The following is a 22,206-nucleotide window of genomic DNA, read 5'->3' as shown; positions in this document are numbered from 1 at the left end:
AACATGAAGCCACAACTTTCTTCTCCAAATAATGATTTACCTCCTATGAAACACAAGAGAAGTCAAGTCAAAACTCTAAGAATCCAAGCCCTTTACTTGAGATATGAGGAGCTATTAATAATAAATGACAATTACTTTTGAGTTTCCTCATGATTTTCAACTTCTATGACCTATGGGTTTCCATATAGCCTTTAACATTTTATATATGACCTTTTACATTTCGCATGTGTATTTTCACATTCCACATGTGTCTCTTGGACTCCATTACATTAAAATTATTACAAAAGACAAGATACATATAGGATGGTGGATATATAAGACAAACTCCTAATAAGAAAAAATACATTCAAATAAATAAATTAATTGCTTCTTCGTGGAGTTCATTAGTTATATATAAATGCCATGCTCTGAACTACATTGATATGACTTTGAACCAGATTGGCAAGTTGACCACAAACCACATCTTAACCTCCAATGCTTCTATCAATATAGATCTAGATCTGGATTGTAAAATGTTCGACAACCACAATAATTTCTTGGGAACTTTTGTTGCTACAATTGCATGTTGTAGAATAACACTCTTGGTAATCCCCAAGCCTTGTTGTTTTGATGCCTACTTGATCTGCTCTACAAACTGCTTCATTTCCTGCATGATGATATTATTTTCTCTTGTTTCTCCAAGTGGAACCACTAAAATCAACCCATGTTTCTATGCTAGGGATTCCAAACCACTATGCAGTCAACTATAGGTAGCTAATGTTTTAGTTTCTTGTTTTCTGAGATGGGTGTAATTTTTCATATGAAGTCACAATTGTACTATGTCCATCTCAATAGAAACCTTGTCCTTCCTGACCAACTTATTTCGGAAATTTGTTTATTTGGTGCCCCACTCCTGTATAATATCGACAACTCTGTTTGCAACCTTCAAGAGCTTTAAGATTTCTTGTGCTTTATTTTTTATCCCAGGTATGGATGACACTACTTCATGCAAGAGAATCATTTCATCATAGAGTTGCTTCATGGTATCCTCCATTGGTCCTAGTTCTTCCTGTATAGTTGACCATCATTCTCCTATGTTGAGAGTATTGGTAGATAAATGTTTATTTTCTGTAGTGAGATGCTCCACTTGTTTCTTTGTTGTAGCCAATTCTTTCCTCAACCATACATTCCCAATTAAAATATAGTTTGAGTTTTCATGTGTTGCTATGGCAAAAGAATCATTAGCTTCCATGACCACTTGGGGTTTTCTCCTAGTGTTTGTGGTTATCACCTTTTCAATGGATACAAATACTAGATTTTGTGGATCATTCAGGAAGAATCTTCGTCTCTCTTACATGATCCTTTTCTTTAGCTAATCAAAAGTGATATTACACATATCCATGACTATATCTGCCGGTAGAGGGGTGATTCCCATCTCATAAAATGATATATGAATGTCAGCAAGAGGAGGTTCTAATGGGTGTCTTGGCTCGTCATCCATGGGTTCAATGACATCTTCTTCCTCCATCTCAGCTTCCATCTCTTGGGTCAGTTGTTCTTATTCTAGATTTTGTGCAACTTTCTCCTCCCATGAGTGCCTTTGCTGCTCTTCTTGTATTCTTCCTATTTTTCCTCTTCCTCCTGTTTTTGTCTAAACATGTCATCATTCTTCCTCTTCTCCTCCTTTTCTCACTGTTTCTATTCCCATTCAACCTCAATAACACTTTTTCTTATGGATCAACTTTCCACTTTTTCTACTCTCTATTGTTGGATCATGCTTTATCCTTTTCTCAGGAACTTCTGTGATGGCTTCTACATTCGTTGCTTGTGGTACCTCCTGCATCTATAGATATAGCAGTTGTGGTACTCTGGATGTGTTTGACTCATCTTTTGGGTGAGTCTTAATTAATGCAGTTTACCCATTTTACACCTTTTCATCCTCTGGGATAGTCATCGATACATATCCCTAAGTATACCTAATCATGTCATAGTGTTTCATACACACCTTCCTGGGGTCATACTTGTGGAAGCTCCTAACTCCAAAGTGCAGGTGATTTAGTTCTTGTATCTCAACATCTACTATGTTGATGCTCTTCAACTCATACATTCCAATTATCAAAGGGAAAATGGGGCAAGCAACCTTCTTCCTCCTATGAGCACTACTGACAATCCATTATTCAACTGATAAGAAAATCCTGACAGGACTACCTTGTTAGTCACATACCATGGCATAACATGGGGCGAATTTTGGAATCCAAAGCATATAATATATGTACCATCTAGTGCAACAAACCAATATGTGATGTCATGTATTTCCTCATTCACTTGGTCAGTCATGCAATGAGGATCAATCCCATATATCATCTAGAAAAGGATTGTAGAAATGCTGAACTATCTATTCAACTATCTTGTTATATAGCCCTATGAATCTTATCTCTGACAACACCTTCATTGGATATAGAACAAGAACTTGTCCTCTAGGGTCTAGTTCTAATTCATCCTTGGGAATGCATATCGAGGAAAAATTCCATCTAAAAAATAATCTGACATATAAAACTTTAGTACTTGATTTTCTTGTAATGTTTCTTTAGCTTTTCCAACATGTCATTGCAATTCAAAGGAAAGAATATCTACCCAACTGAAGATTTTTCCTTGTGTAACAAGCTATTTTAGCATGTATATCCAATTATCTTCAAAGGCTTATGCATTCCTCTACTCATGCAATATACACAACATATAAATAAGGCTTCCTCAACATTCTAGTTGGGTAAAATGCACTCGGTCAGTGTCAGTATTTGGCAGGATCTTGACACTAGGACTTGATGATTTCACCTATGCTAAGATTGGGCCATCTAGAATAGAATGCGATGTTGGCATAATCTTTGGGTTTAAACATATTCTAATAAGTATGCATGTCCTATCCATAGTAAGTATCAAGTTCACCACCACTCTCACTATGCAACACCAAATTTGTATTATCCATATGAGATAAGATCCACTCAATGGCCTCTGCACAAGTCATCATAGGAAACCTGCATGCAATCTTGTGTATCAGGGACAACTTGATGTTTTTGTAAACTTCTTTGTGCCATATATCTTAAGAGAAATAGGATGAATGTCTTTCATGTCCCTCCATCATACCTCAATAGATTTATTTGGGGACCATAGGGTTTGCAACTTCCATCATCTCTTCAACACTTTATTCTGAGACTTATTTTGAAGTCACGTGATGGGTAGTGGGAGGAATTATTCTAATAAATGATGAGAGTTTAATAGGACTTGAAGCTTGAATACCTACATGTGGAAGTACACTCATAGTGACCAAATATTAGCTTTAAGAAATCCTTTATCTATTACAAGTATTAATTTTACTAACAATGTTCATTGGAAAATTAAATGTATTTAATAGCATAAGCCTTCCATAAGTGAGACTAAAATACTGGTGTGAGGTGAAACTACATCAAGACAAAGGAGGGTGCATGCTGGAGCAATAGTGAGGAGTTAAGGCTGGAAGAGGCTTCAAGGTGTGTTGGGTGCTCAAGAAAAAGGAGAGGGAGACCTCAAGGGTGTAGGGTGAAATTTGAAGGATGAAGGGGTACCACTGTTGGTTTGAGGTGTGTTGTGTGCTCAAGGGAAGCCAAATAAGGTGCAGGGCGCAAGTATGAAGCACGAAGGGTCAGGCTTATGCCTTCCCTCTACGCTATGTGCTCAAGGAGACTGAGGAGGTTGCAAGGCACAAGTACGAAGGATGACCCTTGCATGATGTTTATTTGTAATGCACCATGCGCTCAAGGAGGGAACCTTTTCTAAGATCAAGGGTGGCTTTGATGTTTTGGAGTGTGCTTAAGAGGAGAAATTAATTTTCTGGGTGCAAATTTCCACGATAACAAGGCCTTCATTTCCAGAAGTGTGCTCTTTCTTTAAATAGCTCAATATCATCTTAAACAAGTCCAAAAACAAGATAAAATGGATGGATGTTAATATTAAGGATATAAAAGTACTTATAGACTCTATTGTAACCATGAAAATAATGTGAAGAATTATAGAACGTGAATAGTCACATGAAAAAAAATTGTTAGCATAACGTCACTTGTACTAGGAAGAATGGGAAAAAGTGCCAACAAAGAAAACAAGAATGATAACAAAAACACCAAGAGCAACCAAGAAAAGTGACATGCAAAATTACTTGTAAAGAAGATCAATGCGGAGCTCCTTGGTTCAAAGAAGTGTGCTCTCTTAGAATGAGAATGATTGTGTGAAGAAATGATTAACTGGGTGTTGATGGTGCTATATCCCACCAACACATAGGGAATATCCCTAATATGGGGTCCTAATTAGACCTCACATTGTTCGGTGTAAGAGTCCCATCAAGAAATAAGGCCCGACTACCATGATCTTAGATATTTGCCTTGGCTAAAGAAGCTAGCATAAGATAGTAGAACACATTTTCTTTTAGATGAGCAAGTGTGCCTTGTGAAATGTTCGATTGTAGATGTATCAAGGTTCATTTACTCTAAGGGAGAAAATTGAGCCTCTAAAAGAGAAGTAATAGTATTAATCAAGTGAAGACACACACACACACATAAACAAATAAGAATAGTTAAAAATCAAGAGAAATAGTTCACATAGATGCAACAATCATTAAAATCATGACAACACATTTCCAATAAGTTCAACACCAAAGTCACCAAAATAGTTCAATTACTTGAGTACTTGTGAAATCCAACATAAATTGTAAACATTAGAAGAATAGTGTCAAAACATACACGATCCATGCATGAAAATGTGTTGGTCGAATGCCTTGAAGCATTAAGAAAAAGTTACAACTTCCAAGATACATGAGTACAATTAACATCACCAGCTCCAATAGCGGAGCATTAGAGCCACTACTTGCTCCCCAAAAGTACTATCTCTATCTATCTAATGCCTTGTGGGAGAACCCAAGGTGAAAAGTCCTTTTCTTGAGTAATGAGGATAATTTTATAACTTGAGGTATGATCTTTCATATCCTCATGAATTTTCAACTTATAATGACCTTTGGACTTCTATGTAACCCTTAGACTTTTGAATGACTTTTGGAATTACATGACTCTTAAGGTTACATGTCTTTTTGACTTCTTCACATGCCTCTTTTTTCCATACACGACTCTTGGAATTCTACTTCTTTATGTTTACAATAATTACATCCTTAGATCATGATTTCCACGACATCATGTGGTGAGGAGATGAGAAGTTACTATCATTGATGACATGGAATTTCTTAATAGGTGACAATCTTGCCACTTGTATCTTTGATATTGCATGCAACTTCCATGTTGTTGATGTAATCACCCTCCAAAGGGTATTTGATCATACAAATTCATTTGAGTTTCTTTTATCATTAGGGTTTCAATGTTCTTCATATTGTCTCATCACATGTTCTTTGTTCTTGAATTCTTCTTTGACTAATTTCCTCTTTTCATATTCACTTCATCCATCTTTGCCATGTTGTTCTTGGTTACCTACAAATGAAATCACTCATGGAAAGAGTTCATCAGTCTGAAAATTCTCTTATTCTAACAAGTTTTATATGAATTTATGGTTTTGACTTCAAAGTGCACTCGAGATGAAAAATGGAAGTTTCTGGGCGCAAGGCACACTGCCAAGGAGGGAAGACTGAGTGCTTGAGGCTTTAGGGCTTCGGGGTGTGCTCATGAACTCAATTGGGAAAGGAAGCTGAAGGGATGACATAGGGCGCAGGTCTGAAGGATGAAGGAAAGCTATTAAGGCTTGAAGAAAGGAAAATTTTAGGGGCTAATATTCGCAGGTGGGCTAATTTTCCATGTTTTTCCCAAAAAAAGATTCAACAATTTGCATTTTTTTCTAAAATTAATTCACCCAAATTTTATAGTATAAAAGTATTTTACCTTGAAAATCGACAAAATTTTATATAGACTAATATAAAGTAATTATAAATCTAAATATTAAAAAAAAAATTAAACATTTTACAATTTACATATTAGGGACTAGTATTATTTGCCAAAATTTCTAAACTTTAAAATAAACTTCCATTGTTAAAATTTTCCATGGCTCCAAGAGTGTGCTATGCACTTTATTAAACCGAGGAGGGTAGAGGGAACACTGCTAAAGGCTGAAGGATTAGGCTTTAGGCTTCCCAAGTGTGCCATGTGCTCAAGAGAGCCAAGGAGGGCACTAGGTTCACTATCAAAGGCTGAAGGGAAAAATCTTCATCCTTCCCAAGTGTGCCATGTGCTCAACAAGGAGGAAAGCTTTCTTAATGGCACATTTCATAACAAGGAAGGGGAATGATGCTTGGGAGTGCACTATGCACTCTTAGAGGGAACAGGGTGCACATATAAATATGGAAGAGGTCTCGATCAAGGCTTAAGAGTGTGCCATCACTACTACAGAATAGGGAAATAATGCCTAAAAATGCACAAGAATTTAATTTTTTCAGTTCACGAATTGGATACCTTTCCTAGTGAAAAAATCGGTGCTATGTTTATACTAGTGCCATATTTTGTGTCATAAATTACACCAGAAACAACATCGAAAATAATGTTGAAAATAGCATTGAAAAATAGTGCCATAAATAACACCTAAAGATGCACCTCACAATTTTCCTGGAGTTGCATCGGAAGCATCATAGGAAATAACATCGTAATTAGTAAATTACACTAGAAACAACATCGAAAATAATGTTGAAAATAGCACTGAAAAAATAGCTCCATAAATAACACCTAAAAACGCACCTCACAATTTTCCTGGAGTTGCATCGGAAGCATCACAGGAATGACAATAACACTTGGAATAACACCATTTTAGTGTTAGAAATAGCACCAGGAGTTGCTTCCAATTTGGCTCTTGGTTTAGCTTCCTGTTTAACATCCACTTTTGCTTTGCATTTTGCTTCCAATTTTGCTTCTAGTGACATGACTTCCAAATTTTCTTCCCATTTTGCTTCTAGTGTGGCTTCCAATTTTTCTTCTAGTGTGGCTTCCAATTTTGTTTCCGTTTTTGCTTCTAGTATGGCTTCCAATTTTCCTTCTAGTTTTCCTTCTAGTGTGGCTTCCAATTTTTCTTTCATTTTTTCTTCTAGTCTGGCTTCCAATTATGTGTCTAGTTTTTCTTCTAGTGTGCCTTCAAATTTTTCTTCCATTGTTTCTTCTTTTTTTGCTTCCAATCGTAGGAAATAACACTAGGTTTAGAACTAGATTGAGTGTCAGGTTTAGCGCTAGGTTTAGCACCAAGATATGTGTCCAGCTTGGTTTCTGATTTGGCTTCTAGTTTTGCTTCTAGTGTGGCTTCCAATTTTTCTTCTATTGTTGCTTCCAAAAAATGATTATTGTTTTGTATATAGTTAAATTAATATGTTTTATTTCAATTTAATTAGTTAAATCTATCATGTCTCTTAAATAAGTTATATTATTATACATCATATGAATTCATTTTAAATATTTTATTGGATATCATTTATAAATAATTTTAGGGAAATAAACATCCATACAAAATAACAACATCATTATACTTATTAAATCTCCATCAAAATAGAAATTGAAAAATCGATTATATATTAAAAACAAGATAATTATTGTTACATGATCATGATCTATAATTAAAACAAGTGAATCAAATATCTATAATCTAAGTATATTTGACAACATTCATCATGAGCAGTAAATCAAAACCATCGTATGTAATAAATATGCATCAAAGTCATCAACCACTTTCAACATATAAAAATTGACAAGTCAATACGAACGAGATCATCATCATATATGTATTTGGAGACTCTTTCATTATAATTCAAAAATGTATGAAATTGAATCATTGCAAGGACCAAAATACAAGACCAACTCTACAAAGAATCCAGTTGATCATGGATAAATTTGAAAATTTGGAGTTGTATCATATTATTGATGGTGCTGGACCCGCTAACATTTAGAGGATCACCCCGGAATGAAGTCCCAACTAGACCTCACACCATTTGGTGTGGGAGTCCCATCCGATATGATGGCCCAGTTTCCATTGTCTTAAGGATTTGCCTCAACTCTTGCTTGTCAGCACAAGAGAGTGGTTCACTTTGTCTTCAAGAAGTGAGGTTTACGTGCTTAGTGAGTGTAAGTGTCACTTGTGTCAATGGTTCTTTCATTATCGAGGGAGAGGGTGAGAGTGAGTTCCAGGTCGATTGGGAGCAGTCCCAAAACTGCTAGGAACGCACAACACAACAAGACATGCACAGCTTCCGGCGGAGCAGTCCACACGAATGCGGCGATCACAACATACATGGTAAGATAACATGTACGTCACTCATGGATTAGTCCGAATGAGTGCAATGGTTGTTACAACAAGCTTCATGTGAAAGGTCTGTCTGATGTTTGGGAGAGAAGTCTACATGGGAGAGACAATGTTAATATCATATACAACACATTTCCATTACTAGATTATGCATTACAACAAATGAAACAGTTTAGATGTAGAACACAGGTTAAAGCAACTTGCATTACTAGTGTTAAAGATTAGTCTTACAATAGATACAATACATGTGTGAAAATGTGCTAGCCTGTTAGCACGCTTCTGAATTAAGCAAAAGTTCCAAGACGCATCATTACACCATACATCACTAACCCCGAGTGCAGGGTGTTGGAGCCACTACTTACTCCTCAAAGAAAATATTATAGACTCTCTTGGCTATGTGGGAGGCGCTAAGGTGAAAATTTGTTTGCATGTACAAATCAGGGGGTATTTATAGCCAAGGGTGAAAATAACCCTTTTGGTTGTTTGACTACCCTCATGACCGTTTGACTTCCATGACTTTTTGACTTACATGACTCTTTGTTCAACAAGTGGATCTCTTGGACTTCCACATTACATCACATTGATTGTCAACATAGCCCATAGTGGAAATGTGGGTGACACGACTTGTGACATGACTCGACATGACTTGACATGACAATGTTGGTACATTTGTGCTGTTGCTGGAGTGCACGTCGAGTTACAGTGCTGCTGGGTGATGGATGTCTTCATGGTGTATCATAGCTTCACCTCTGCATGGTGAAGTGCATGGAGTCTTTGATGGTCCTTGGTTCGCTTGATGAAGCTTTTGCACATTGTTCCTTGCTTCCATGTTGGGAAGATTGATAGGCTCATTTATTTGCGAAGGTGCATGTTCATCACATTCGTCTGTTTTGCATGCATCGTTCATTCATTCGTTAGTGAACCCATCCTTCTGCATGTGCTCCCTTCATTCATCCCATTCATCGTATTTCCATGTTTGTTGGTGTACATGTACCTGCATTCACTCATGATGAGACAACATCAAATCCAAAACCTCCTAGTCTATCATGATACATGATTATTTCGGATGCAAGTGACTGGGAGAGGTGGAAAGGTTGCAAAGCAGGATGGTGGCTCTGAGCGCTATTGATGAAAATTGCACAAGAGTCACTGAGTGATGGATACAGGAAATATGAGTTGACAGTGACTGTCTACAAGGTCTGGCTCAGTTGGGAGGCAAAATTGCACAAGTTTTGGGAGGGACAGTCCGAGCTGCAGGAAGGCAAGGCAGGGATGCTCTGTGCATTTTTCAGAATGAATAGGCAGAAGGTGCTGGATAGTCAGATTTGTGCAATTTTCTGGAGGAATGGGTTGGGCTGCATGAAGGGTCAGCAGGTAGAAACTGCGCAGTTTTTGGGAGGAATTTCCCAGGATACTGGCAGCCAAAACTGCAAAATTCCTAGAGGGAACTGGGAGTTGGCTGTTGGGGTCACTGGTAGCCAAAACTGTGCAATTCCCAGAGGGAACTGGTAGTTGGCTGTTGGGGTCATTGGAAAACTAAAAATGTGCAATTCCTAGAGGGAACTGGTAGTTGGCTGCTGGGGTCACGGGTAGCCAAAACTACACAATTCCTAGCGGGAACTAGCAGTTGGCTGCTCAATCATTGGCAGTAGAAACTACACAATTCCTGGAGGGAACTAGCATCCTACTGCTAGGGGTTTGCTGGCAAGGGAAACTACAATGAGGTCGGGAGGCTAGCTTGCTAATAATCTCTACACAATTTCTGAGCTGAGTTGACTAATGGGTAGCAAAAGGTCTGCTCATGAACACTACACAATTTCTGAGATGAATAATCAATCAAATTTCAGGATGGCTGACTAGGAAAACTGTGCAATGTTTTGAGGGATATAGGGACGGGCACTTTGTGTCTATCTGGCTTGTCTGTGCAATTTCATTAGTCAGCTGAGTGAGTAAGGTCAGTGGTCTCTACACAATTTTTTAGGGTAGTCAGTCTTGGGGTGACTGTCGGGTGGCTAGTATGAGGGTTGATTGAATTGCTTGCGGGTAGTGCAACTTGAAAACACTAGCTTGGTGCTTCTACATTGTCCTAGTTGACAACCGATCGAGTCAAAAGTGGGGTGATGGTCTGGTTGTTAGAGGGGGTCTGGTCATCAAAACTTCAGCAAAATGACTAAGTGTGTGAATGATCGAAAGATGCATAGGTGATCATACAAACACACACTCACATGATTTGATGATGAAACGACCCAAACCATCCAGACACACATGTTCAACATGACTGACTGACGGTGCAAGTGACAAGCGTGACACTCGTGATTGACCATTCATTGATCGAGACGATGCTTGCATGATAGTGAATGTGACTCAATGTGTGAGGGTGACATATGCTTTCATAGAGAACAAAACAAGCACATACGAAGAGAAGACTTTGAGCATAACTAGAACATGGTTGCAAGCATGAATTGGACACAAACATGCAGAAAATTGAATAAAATGAACAAGCAAGGTGGATGCAAGGACTCACAAGAGCTCACAGAGTGAACTTGAGTGTGTGCAGTCATCAAGTGAAACTTTCAATGGAGGTTTCGAAATTGGGTGAAGGACAAAATTTTGGAGGGTGGTTGTAGCCGTTACAACACTTGGTGACACACTGGTATAACTCTAGTTTCTCTATTTCAGTTCATTGCTAGCATAGGGCCTTGGTATTTCAGGGAGTATTGAATCGATGTGTGGGTTACTTCAGCTTCCCCACTTACCCCATGGACATACATGGTTCACCTTTTGCCAACTCATTCAAACACAATCAATAGTTTAGCTTGATCACAATGTTTCAAATCCAGGAATGGTAGTTTAGCTCGCAAGTTGAAAATTTTAAGAGTATAAGTTTCCATCTTTGGTGTTGCTCTGCTGCCAACAGGCCTGGACAATACCCCGATGGATTCATGTAGGAACAAACACATTTCTCCACTGCCGGTGAGCCTGGTCAGTATCCCAGTGGATTTGCATGCTTCACCTCTCTATGCATGAAGTATTTCTCTTCTTTTACCTTTGCATTTTTCAAGAGGACTGTGCATAGGCACTTATTTATTTTTGGGGTGGAAGAGGGATCTCAAATTATTGAGAGAAGAAGAGGTTGTTCCTTCAGATAAGTATGTAAGATCTCTGACATAGGTTTTCTCGTTTAGATTTTCCCCTTCTCCATTTCTACTAGTTAGATGAACTTCAGCACACATAGCAGATGGCTGAGTATAGGCATGGGGCTTCCCAGTGTGGACACAGGTTCATGGTTGGACCAAAAACAATGTAAACTTTGAAACGGGAACTGATATTGTTACCTGTTTTGTAGAGATAGCGAAAAAGTGACCGATTTTGAAAAGGGGTGATGCAGAACACACATGTTTTTTTTAGAGCATAGTTTTTGGCACTATAAATTTATTTAATGTACATTGCATTTTAGAATGGTAGTGAGTTTGATGTTGATTTAAAAAAGTGGTAATTCTACACTAGGCCCTTCTATTAAAAGGTTTTTTTTTTTTACTTTTAATTTTCTAATGTATGAAATGTAAATAATTATCTCCTAACTTTAATAATTTTTGAAGTGGTATTCTTCTTCATATTTTCTTGTTTTTTATTTTAATTTTTTTTTTGTAGTGAGGTTTTTATTGTTTTGCATATTTAAAGAAGAAGGTTGATATTTTGAATTTTCGATATTCTACATATTTATACATCGTTAATTATTTTTTCAATCCACATGAAATAATTGTCTCTAAAAACAATATTTTTTTAACAATTGACATAAAATAACCATTTTTAACATAAATATAACTAAAAAACTACACGTTTTGATAATTTTTTGCTAAAAATGACATGTCAAAATCATAATTTTTATAGGAATTTTTTAACTAAAAATGGTTAAATAATAGTTTTTTTATGAATTTCATGTCAAAAAGATAACAATAATCCTTTTTTTTTTCAAAAAATAATGATTAACTTAAAAATTAATGCGAAAATCACATAATACAAATATTGAGCGCATAACAGCCTTAATTGAACGTATATTCTTCTCATAAAATGTCAAAGTCAAAACATTACAAGTATAACTAATTAATAGTTACAAAAAATGAGCTTCATTTCCAAGCATAACTTAAATTTAATCAACAATGTCACGTAATGCAAACTCTTAGTCCTCTAGAGTTTCATCATTGTCTTCTTCCACAATATTTTCTGCTTCATTTTGCTCATTTTCCTCTTCTAATGGATCTTTGATGTCTGCAAATATCCCAATGTATGCCTTTCCAATCATTCTGTGTAATGGTGGTTGGGGTTCCTTTGCCTTTTTTGCCATACGCGATTCACTAAATCCCCTTTCTTCAACCCAATTTCTTGCATTGCATCTGGAAGAAATTGAAGAGCATTAATTCTTTGCAGAATGAAATTGCACTGTATTGGATCTTTTTCAATTGCAATGCAATTTCTTCCTTTTTGAAGGTAACATGCTAGTGTTGTACCTAATTATCAAGCACAAAATAAATAATGAAGTAAATTAGTACAATGACATATTAATTAAGAAATAACATATTGAAATTCAATTCCATATAATAAAACTTACCCGAGCCAAAAAATAAATCCAGAACCCAAACTCCTTCATTTGAACATATGTCTATAAGATAGTTAATCAATAACTGTGGTTTTTGATAAATGTTAACTATCTCTCCTTTTGCTTCTTTGTCTTCATATGTTAGTTTTTTCACAACAGCATCATAAGTCAGAATTTGGCTGACTCTTTCCATCTACCTGATTAAAAATCATGGACATATAGCTATCATCTTTTGCCCAACTATCAATATGGATGAACTCACAATCATTTATAAATAGTTGATCTTCACAGTTAATAAGATTTGACTTTTGTCTGTAACATGAAATAGTAAAAGTTCAATTAACTTGTACATAAATGAATTTTTCAACATTAATCAAATATACATTTTAAACATCTTACCATGTAAGTTGCATCCTTGAATTTGTTTTCCCCTTGAAGCTTGACAATAACATTGCCAATTGTGTGTCTGAATGAAATGTCACACATCTCCATAATGGTGATGACGTGACTTCTAGAAATCCCACAACCACTTTACTAAGAGCTTGATACATATAAGGGTCACTATTATAGTCAATATTTGGAATATTGAAACCATGGGGAATATCTGCAATAACTAGGGCATAATCCCTTTTAGGTATGAGTTTAGCAATGTCTTCACAGTCGCCTTATATTACTTGATATTGAATAGTGTCTAGTCCATTCCAAATGAAATAAGAGTTGGATCAAGTTCAACATTCTTAATATGTTGCTTCTTTAGTCTTTCGATCTTTATTTTTTCAATAAAGGTTCTGAAACTATCTGGTGCTCCATTATCATCCTTCTTCATCTTTTATAAAATAAACAAATATATGTGTAAGTTATAAATTAAAAATAGTACACAAATGAATAAAAATGAATGTATAAATCAATATACCTTTTTAAATGCAAAATAAAAAAGTTTTTAGTGTTGATGTAGAACTTGAATCTGCATAGTTGCGTACAACATCATCCCAACTATCTTCATTCAACAATTTAACCATTTGTTCTTGAATTTTCATGTAAACTTTGTGACTGCATAGATAAAGTAAAAAAAGTTAATATAATGATATGTATAACAAATACTACCAAATACAATATGTTATATTTAAAAGAAAATTATAATTTAGAAATAAATAAAAATAATTCAACAAACTTACTTTTGAAATTCCTCAGTTATTTCCTCCAATGATAATTCCCCTGACTTCACACAAGATAATATTTCTTTGACAATTTTTTCATCCTTCACTCCTTGCAATTCTCTCCAAGGTGTGATAGTCATATCTTCTAGAAGTTGCTTCATTTCAGGACCTGATTTACTGTTGCTACATATCAATGGCTTAGACTTTTTGACCTTCTGGTTTTTAATGCCAATGTTTTCACACATGCTAAAAATCTCATTAATCAACTCCCATATCTCTCCAGTTCTAAATGCCAACTGGAAAATATTATCAACACCTATGAATAAATCACTAAATTTGCTGCCTTTGCCACCTTTTGAAATGATTTTCTCTTCAATTGGATAGCCTATTTCCATACAACATTCCTTTTGGAAATCTACAGTAACATTTATCCTATCCCCACCACATTTTTCTTCAAATTCACTATGAATAAATCTAACCCTTTGGATGAAAGTCATAGACATCCTATATTCATTATCTGAATTATGATCCCATGCCACTTACTTTGCTACTGTATCTGATAAACTGGCATAAATGATACATTTCCTTGTTTCAAAATGTGGGTTATTGGGATATTCCTCCATCAATTGTCTTTGAGCTTCTATAGAATGGTTCCCCCCAAGCACATAATAATTGTATTCAAAACATTTTGACTTATCAAATGCTTCTTTGTTGGGAACTTTAACTAGATCAATAAGAAGCACATAACTAACCACATGAGCATATGGATTATACCTCATCAATGTCTTCAAGTTGTGAACATGTAGATGATGTGGCTTTCTAATTTGATATTGAGATTGTCCTTCACTTGCCTTATAGATTTGTTTGACATTAAGCTGAAATGTACGACCATCCTCAATTAAGTTTCTCTTTGTCAAATTCTGTCGGATGGAATTTTTTTTGTTTTGATAATGCCATCCTCTAAATCAGCTCTTGGTGTAATGATTTCTCTACTTTCTTTAGAAGTTTCACTAGGTTCTTAACTGTTCGTAATGACTACTTAAAAATCTTCAACTTTACTTTTCTTCTTCATAACATTATGATCATTAACTATAATAGATTTATTCTTGGGCATTGTTACTTTTGGTATTTTACGGCTCTTCTCAGTTCCAATGTCATCTTCAGTAACGACAACATATTCTTCACTGCCAGTTTCAACTTCCTCATCTTCAAAAGTAACTTGTCTACTCTTGCTAGATTTATCCACTAGAGGCCTTTTTTTCTAATCCCTTGGATGTAGTTTTGTAGCATCATCAATTACTACATTTTTCTTGTTTGCCATATCTTCTTCTGACATTGAGTAAAAATTTCCTACAACTTTCATAATATCATGCTCTATGAAATGAATGCCTCCCAACCTAATTGAACAACTTTCAACAAAATTTTTCCAAACAAAATATCATATGTCAATAAAAACAAAGTTAAAAAGATATAGTGAGACAATTACAAGAACACAAAACAAAAATATAAATAACAATACTTACTATATTTTGTTTCATCTCATTTATGATTTATTTACACAACTTTGTAGATACCTCTCTCGTGTCATACAATGAATATGATCACTGGTATTTATTCCTTTCATGTGACTTGGGGGGTTTTGTAAGTATGTAAACAACTTCACTGTCCCGTACTGAACACATGTCTATGAATTTTCCCATCACGTCATAAATTCCATTATCATTAGGTATATCAATATAGATATATCTACACATTTTGGCTTTCTCTTTCTTTCACATACCAGATTTTTGATGGAAGTTTCACTTCTTTTGATTTCTTCTAGTATGAAATCAAATTCTTATCATTTTAGGCACTTGAAAGATTTGTAGCCATCAGCTTAGGTGGACTTCGTTCACCAATGTTTTTTGAAGATCCATTTTTAAGAGTCTCTGGTTCAAAAAGATTCACAGAAATCTTCTTTGATGCCATTTTCCTAAAAAAAAAGAAACACATAAATCAGTAACTGACGAAAACATATTAACTTAAATTAACAATGAAAACAATAAATGATAATTAATTTTATAAATCATAACAATTTCGGAAAAAAAAATAAAATTAAAAAATACATCGCCTTGTCGCCGCCCCTTGAAAATTGGCCAGCCAACTGAGCTAGTCATTGGGTCTGACCCCCTAGTCCACCATAGCGGCCCAACCACTACCCTCTACCCGTCCTTGGCCCGTGCCACCCTGGTGGCCCCCACTTGCTCATGGGGTGGCGCGGGGGAAGGTTGCGGCAGCCCGGCTGCCCGCTTGCGGGGTGGCGGGCCGCCGGGGTGGTCCGGGGGGTTGCCGCAACCTCCCCCTGCGCCACCTCGGCAGCTCGCCTGCCTGCAGGATGGCCCGGGGGGTGTTGCCCCAGCCTCCACTTTTTTTTAAATTAAAACTTTTTGCGGGTCAGATTTACGCACTATGTCTGCTGTGGGCATGGTGGGTCTGGTAAAGCTCACGATGGCCAAACAAGCCCGGTAATGCTCATGGCGGCCAAACGGGCCCGTAGGTTAGGGGCGATGGGGATGGATTGGTGGCGTGGGAGGGGTTGCTGCAACCTCCCCTCACTCCACCCCGGTTGCCCGCCCGCCCGCGAGTGACGGGGTGACACAACTGTCACCTCGCCACCCCGCGGGCGGGCGGGCAACCGGGGTGGTGTGAGGGGAGGTTGCAGCAACCCCTCCCGCGCCACCAATCCATCCCCATCGCCCCTAACCTACGGGCCCGTTTGGCCGCCATGAGCATTACCGGGCTTGTTTGGCCATCGTGAGCTTTACCAAGCCCACCATGCCCACAGCAGACATAGTGCGTAAATCTGGCCCGCAAAAAGTTTTAATTTAAAAAAAAATTCTACTTCATTAAACTTATTTAATATTAAAATTTGCAAAGAAAAAAATTAACTAACCTTTCAATTGTGAGAATTCTCTATTGAATATGTTGTTGATAGCAATGTAGTTGCTCCAAAAATTCTCTTCAAGTCTTTCAACGAACCTCAGAAAACATTGATGTGATGTGAGTAATAGTGATAATAGAATTTATTATATAGGTGAAATTACGGAGATGTTTTACCGTATGGTTAATGTGGGATTAATTTGTTTTAAAAAAAATTTAACATGTTAATTTTTTTATGGTGATATAGGAAACTATGATAAAGCGAATATTATGGAATCGTTTTATAGCGGGGTGAATGTGGGATTAATTTGTTTTAGAATGTATTATAAAAATTAAAAAAACATTCAATTGTTTAGTAAATATTATATACTTTAACTATTAAAATAATTTAGGTAAAAGTTTTAGTTTATAATTTTAACTTTAAAGATTTATTTCATAAAAAAATTTAGTTTACATTTTTCAATAAATTGTAGAATAAAATAATGAAGGAAAATAAATCTAACAAAATTTTTGGAGGGAAATATTTTGGCGAAACATTTTGGAGGGAAAATTTCATTCTCTAAGCTATATAATATCTATAGGAGACTTTGCATTTGTATCACTCAACCTCTTCTATTTGAAAGGGATGGATTCTCCTGATAGTGAAGTTTCGCTTTGTACAACATCAACATCTTCATCGCGTAACAACTTTATTCATATTGATGAATATACCAAATTTTCTTCCACTGTGAATAGAAATTCAATTCTTCCACTTAGTCCTAATCCTAAAGACTATGAGAGCAGCACTGATGAAAGAGGGTATGGAGAATTTCAAATAAATAAAGAGTCACAGATTCCAGTTAGTCCTAATTCTAAGGAGTATGAGAGCAGTAGTGATGAAGAGCATGATGACGAATTTCAAAAGAATGGAGTGTCACGGTATCCACTTAGTCCTAATCCTATGGACTATGAGAGCAGTAGTGATGAAGATCATGATGATCAATTTTAAAATAATGGAGTGTCATGGTGTCCACTTAGTCCTAATTCTAAGGACTATGAGAGCAGCAGTGATGAAGAGCATGATGAAGAATTTCAAAAGAATGGAGTGTCATAGTGTCCACTTAGTCCTAATTCTAAGGACTATGAGAGCAGCAGTGATGAAGAGTGTGATGACGAATTTCAAAAGAATGGAGTGTCACGGTGTCCACTTAGTCCTAATTCTAAGGACTATGAGAGCAGCAGTGATGAAGAGTGTGATGAAAGGAGTGTCATGGTGTCCACTTACTCCTAATTCTAAGGACTATGAGAGCAATAGTGATGAAGAGCGTGATGACGAATTTCAAAAGAATGGAGTGTCACGGTGTTCACTTACTCCTAATTCTAAGGACTATGAGAGCAACAGTGATGAAGAGCGTGATGACGAATTTCAAAAGAATGGAGTGTCATGGTGTCCACTTACTCCTAATTCTAAGGACTATGAGAGCAGCAGTGATGAAGAGCTTGATGACGAATTTCAAAAGAATGGAGTGTCACGGTGTCCACTTAGTCCTAATTCTAAGGACTATGAGAGCAACAGTGATGAAGAGTGTGATGACGAATTTCAAAATAATGGAGTGTCACGGTGTCCACTTAGTCCTAATTCTAAGGACTATGAGAGCAGCAGTGATGAAGAGCGTGATGACGAATTTCAAAAGAATGGAGTGTCACGGTGTCCACTTAGTCCTAATTCTAAGGACTATGAGAGCAGCAGTGATGAAGAGCGTGATGACAAATTTCAAAAGAATGGAGTGTCACAGTGTCCACTTAGTCCTAATTCTAAGGACTATGAGAGCAGCAGTGATGAAGAGCATGATGATGAAGTTCAAAAAAATGGAGTGTCACGATGTCCACTTAGTCCTAATTCTAAGGACTATGGGAGCAGCAGTGATGAAGAGCATGATGACGAATTTCAAAAGAATGGAGTGTCACGGTGTCCACTTAGTCCTAATTCTAAGGAATATGGGAGCAACAGTGATGAAGAGCGTGATGACGAATTTCAAAAGAATGGAGTGTCATGGTGTCCACTTAGTCCTAATTCTAAGGACTATGAGAGCAGCAGTGATGAAGAGCGTGATGACGAATTTCAAAAGAATGGAGTGTCACGGTGTCCATTTAGTCCTAATTCTAAGGACTATGAGAGCAGTAGTGATGAAAAAATTTAGATGAATGGAGTGTCATGGTGTCCTCTTAGTCCTAATCCAATGGACTATGAGACCAACAGTGCTAAAGAGCATGATGAAAAATTTCAAAAGAATGGAGTGTCATGGTGTCCACTTAGTCCTAATTCTAAGGACTATGAGAGCAGCAGTGATGAAAAACATGATGATAAATTTGAAAAGAATGGAGTGTCACAGTGTCCTCTTAGTCCTAATTCTAAGGACTACGAGAGCAGCAGTGATGAAGGACAGGATGATGCACTTAGTCCTAATCCTAATGACTATAAAGGTAGCAGTGACAAAGGACAGGATGTAGCATTTTCAGTAAGTAAGCAATCACATTTTCGACATAGTCCTAATTCTATGGACTATGAGAGCAACATTGACAATGCACATGAGGAAGAATATCCAATAAACATCAAGTCAAATTTTCCATTCAGTTCGAATTCTAAGGACTATGATAGTAGCACTAAAGAAGGGGAAGATGAAGAATATCCTCCAAGTCAGTATTTGAAAAGCACAGCTGATCATAGTGTGGATAAAATTCCTCTTAATGATGATGAAAATCCTTATACAAATGATGATCCAATGATGGAGATGTTGCCAAGAAATATTGTATTGAGGAGTAGGAGCAGACCTTTTCGTATCAATGCAAGATGTTCTAGTTATAAAAGGGGTAGAGCAGAATATATAACGAGAAGAATTTCTATCGGCGCTCTCATTTCAAGTGAATTTTGTCAAAAATATTGCTTGAAACATATGGATTTCAAATTTGCATTAGAGAGCAGGAAGAGATATTTTTCAATGAATAAAAGCATGCAAAATTCATATTTAGTTGGGTGCATGCAATCTACATTGTTAGGTTATGATTATCATATTGGGTCTTTATTTATCTATAGAAATGCTTTCAAAATGTTTCATTTGATTGGGAATTTTCATCTCTCGAGAATTCAAGAAAATTTGGAAAAGGATGCCACATTTTATTCAGAAGTATGTCATAAAAGACAGTTTGGGCCATTATCAATTACTGCAATGTCATGGATGAAATATTTATTTTCAAAGCATGGAGAGTGTATGCCAAATAGAGAGACAATACATATTCCAGATAATTTTTCAAGACGAGAAATCTACAACTTATACAAAGAATATGCAGAAGGTGTTGAGGGACATGACCAATTTATTACATATCAATTTTTTGTGAAGGTACGGAAGAAAGAATTCAACAATGTCTGTATTCCTAAGAAGACAAGGATGGGGATTTGCAGTACATGTGCTTCTCTTAAATAAACAAGGGACAAATGTGAAGGGTCAGAAAGAGGTAAGCATTCATAACTTAACTTTTAAAATTGTATAGTCATCAACTATGAAAACATATTTCTTAATGGCTTTCTTTTATGCTGTGTAGATTCAATTGTCAAAGAACTTCAAGAGCATCACGAACAACAAACAAGTGAAAGGAAAAACCTGTACAAGCATCGAAATAAGTTTTATGATAATTTGAATAGATATCTGGGTTTGATAATTGATGGTATGGACCAGAAGAAAACACTTTTACCACATTTTGTTCGCACACCCAAAAATTTACAGGAGGCAAATTTTATTTAGTATCACTTGGTCGGTTGTATGGTCTTCAATGGGAAAATGTTACCAAGGGTGTACTTCATAGCTCCAAATATTCATAATGATGAAAATCTGACCATAACCATAATTCATGATGTGCTTTCTCATTGGTCTAGTAATCTTCCTTATGTTTTGTATCTACAATTGGACAACACTTGCCATGAAAAAAAAATCAAGTTGTTTTTGGATATCTTAACATGCTTGTTGAATTGAGAATTTTTTAGAAGGTAAAGGTTGGTTTCCTTCTTGTTGGGTACACTCATGACCATATTGATTAGATGTGCAGTCGTTTTTCAGTCACATTGAGGACGAAGGAAGTTGGGAACTTTCCATCATTAATTGAATGTATTAAGAAATCACACATGCTAGAGCCTACTTTTGATGTGTTAGAAGAAACTGTTGAAATGCGAAGGTTTATTCTAGGATCACATAGTGAGTGGAAATGCATTGAACAACTTAATGGCATTAGCTTCCAACATCAATTTTGTATCAAAAAAATTGATGGTAAAGCACTAATATGGGGCAAGAAGTATTCAACTACTGCTGAATGGGCACAGTCATTAGGTTTGGAATTTTTGAAGTTCATTCTAGATCATCCAATATTTGCATCAAAAATATTGTTATTACAATCAGTTGGTGAAGTTCATAATGCACGTAGACAGAATAGAGACATAAATTATTCTGATTGCCTAGAAGAAATTAAAAAATGTATTAGATATACATATGAGTACTTTGACATTGCTGATTCAGTTTGGTGGGAGTCATTTTTCAATAATCAAAGTGATATCATTTCAAAAACATTAAATATACCTTCGAAAAATCCATTTATTTGGCCACGAAATGTGACAAATGAACATGAGGAAATAAACATTGTTGAACAACAACAATCTCAAGGTATTATTAATTCTTCACAGGCAGAGGAAAGAGAGATGTATATTGGTTCCAGAAGATCTTGTGCACAACGTGAAGCCATGGAAGACCTTTACAGGGGTTCAATATAGGATATTAAGGAGGGTTTCATGATTGCAGTGCTAGCAGATGGAGATCCCAATGGCTATCCATTCTGGGTTGCTAAAGTTTTAAAGGTCTTTACAGAAAATGAGGATGTTATGGGTGTTGAAGTACATTGGTATGCCACAAATACACACCCATTCAATGGTGTGTATAAGCCAGAGATGGTAGTTGACAAAAAAAATGGCGAAAAGAGAAAAAGAAAGGGTACAAATATAAATCACTGCCACACAGACATATTAAAATTAGAGGATGTTGACATACTTGTTTATGAATTCAATTTAACAAAGAGAGGAACTCTTCGCTTCAAGACTATAGATATTCTAAAAAGGTTGTTACCAGAAGGAACAATGTTGAGATGGGAGTTTGCTGAAACCAGTCATAGCTCTAGAAGAATTTTGAAACCTGAAATGGTGGGCATGCATGTGGACTCAGATGGGGCACTAGTTGA

The sequence above is a fragment of the Pinus tabuliformis genome, chromosome 9, assembly GCF_031772625.1.
Source record: "Pinus tabuliformis cultivar Carrire ecotype Pingquan chromosome 9, CPIR1, whole genome shotgun sequence".
Taxonomy (NCBI): domain Eukaryota; kingdom Viridiplantae; phylum Streptophyta; class Pinopsida; order Pinales; family Pinaceae; genus Pinus; species Pinus tabuliformis.
Note: the sequence above shows the minus strand (reverse complement) of the source record.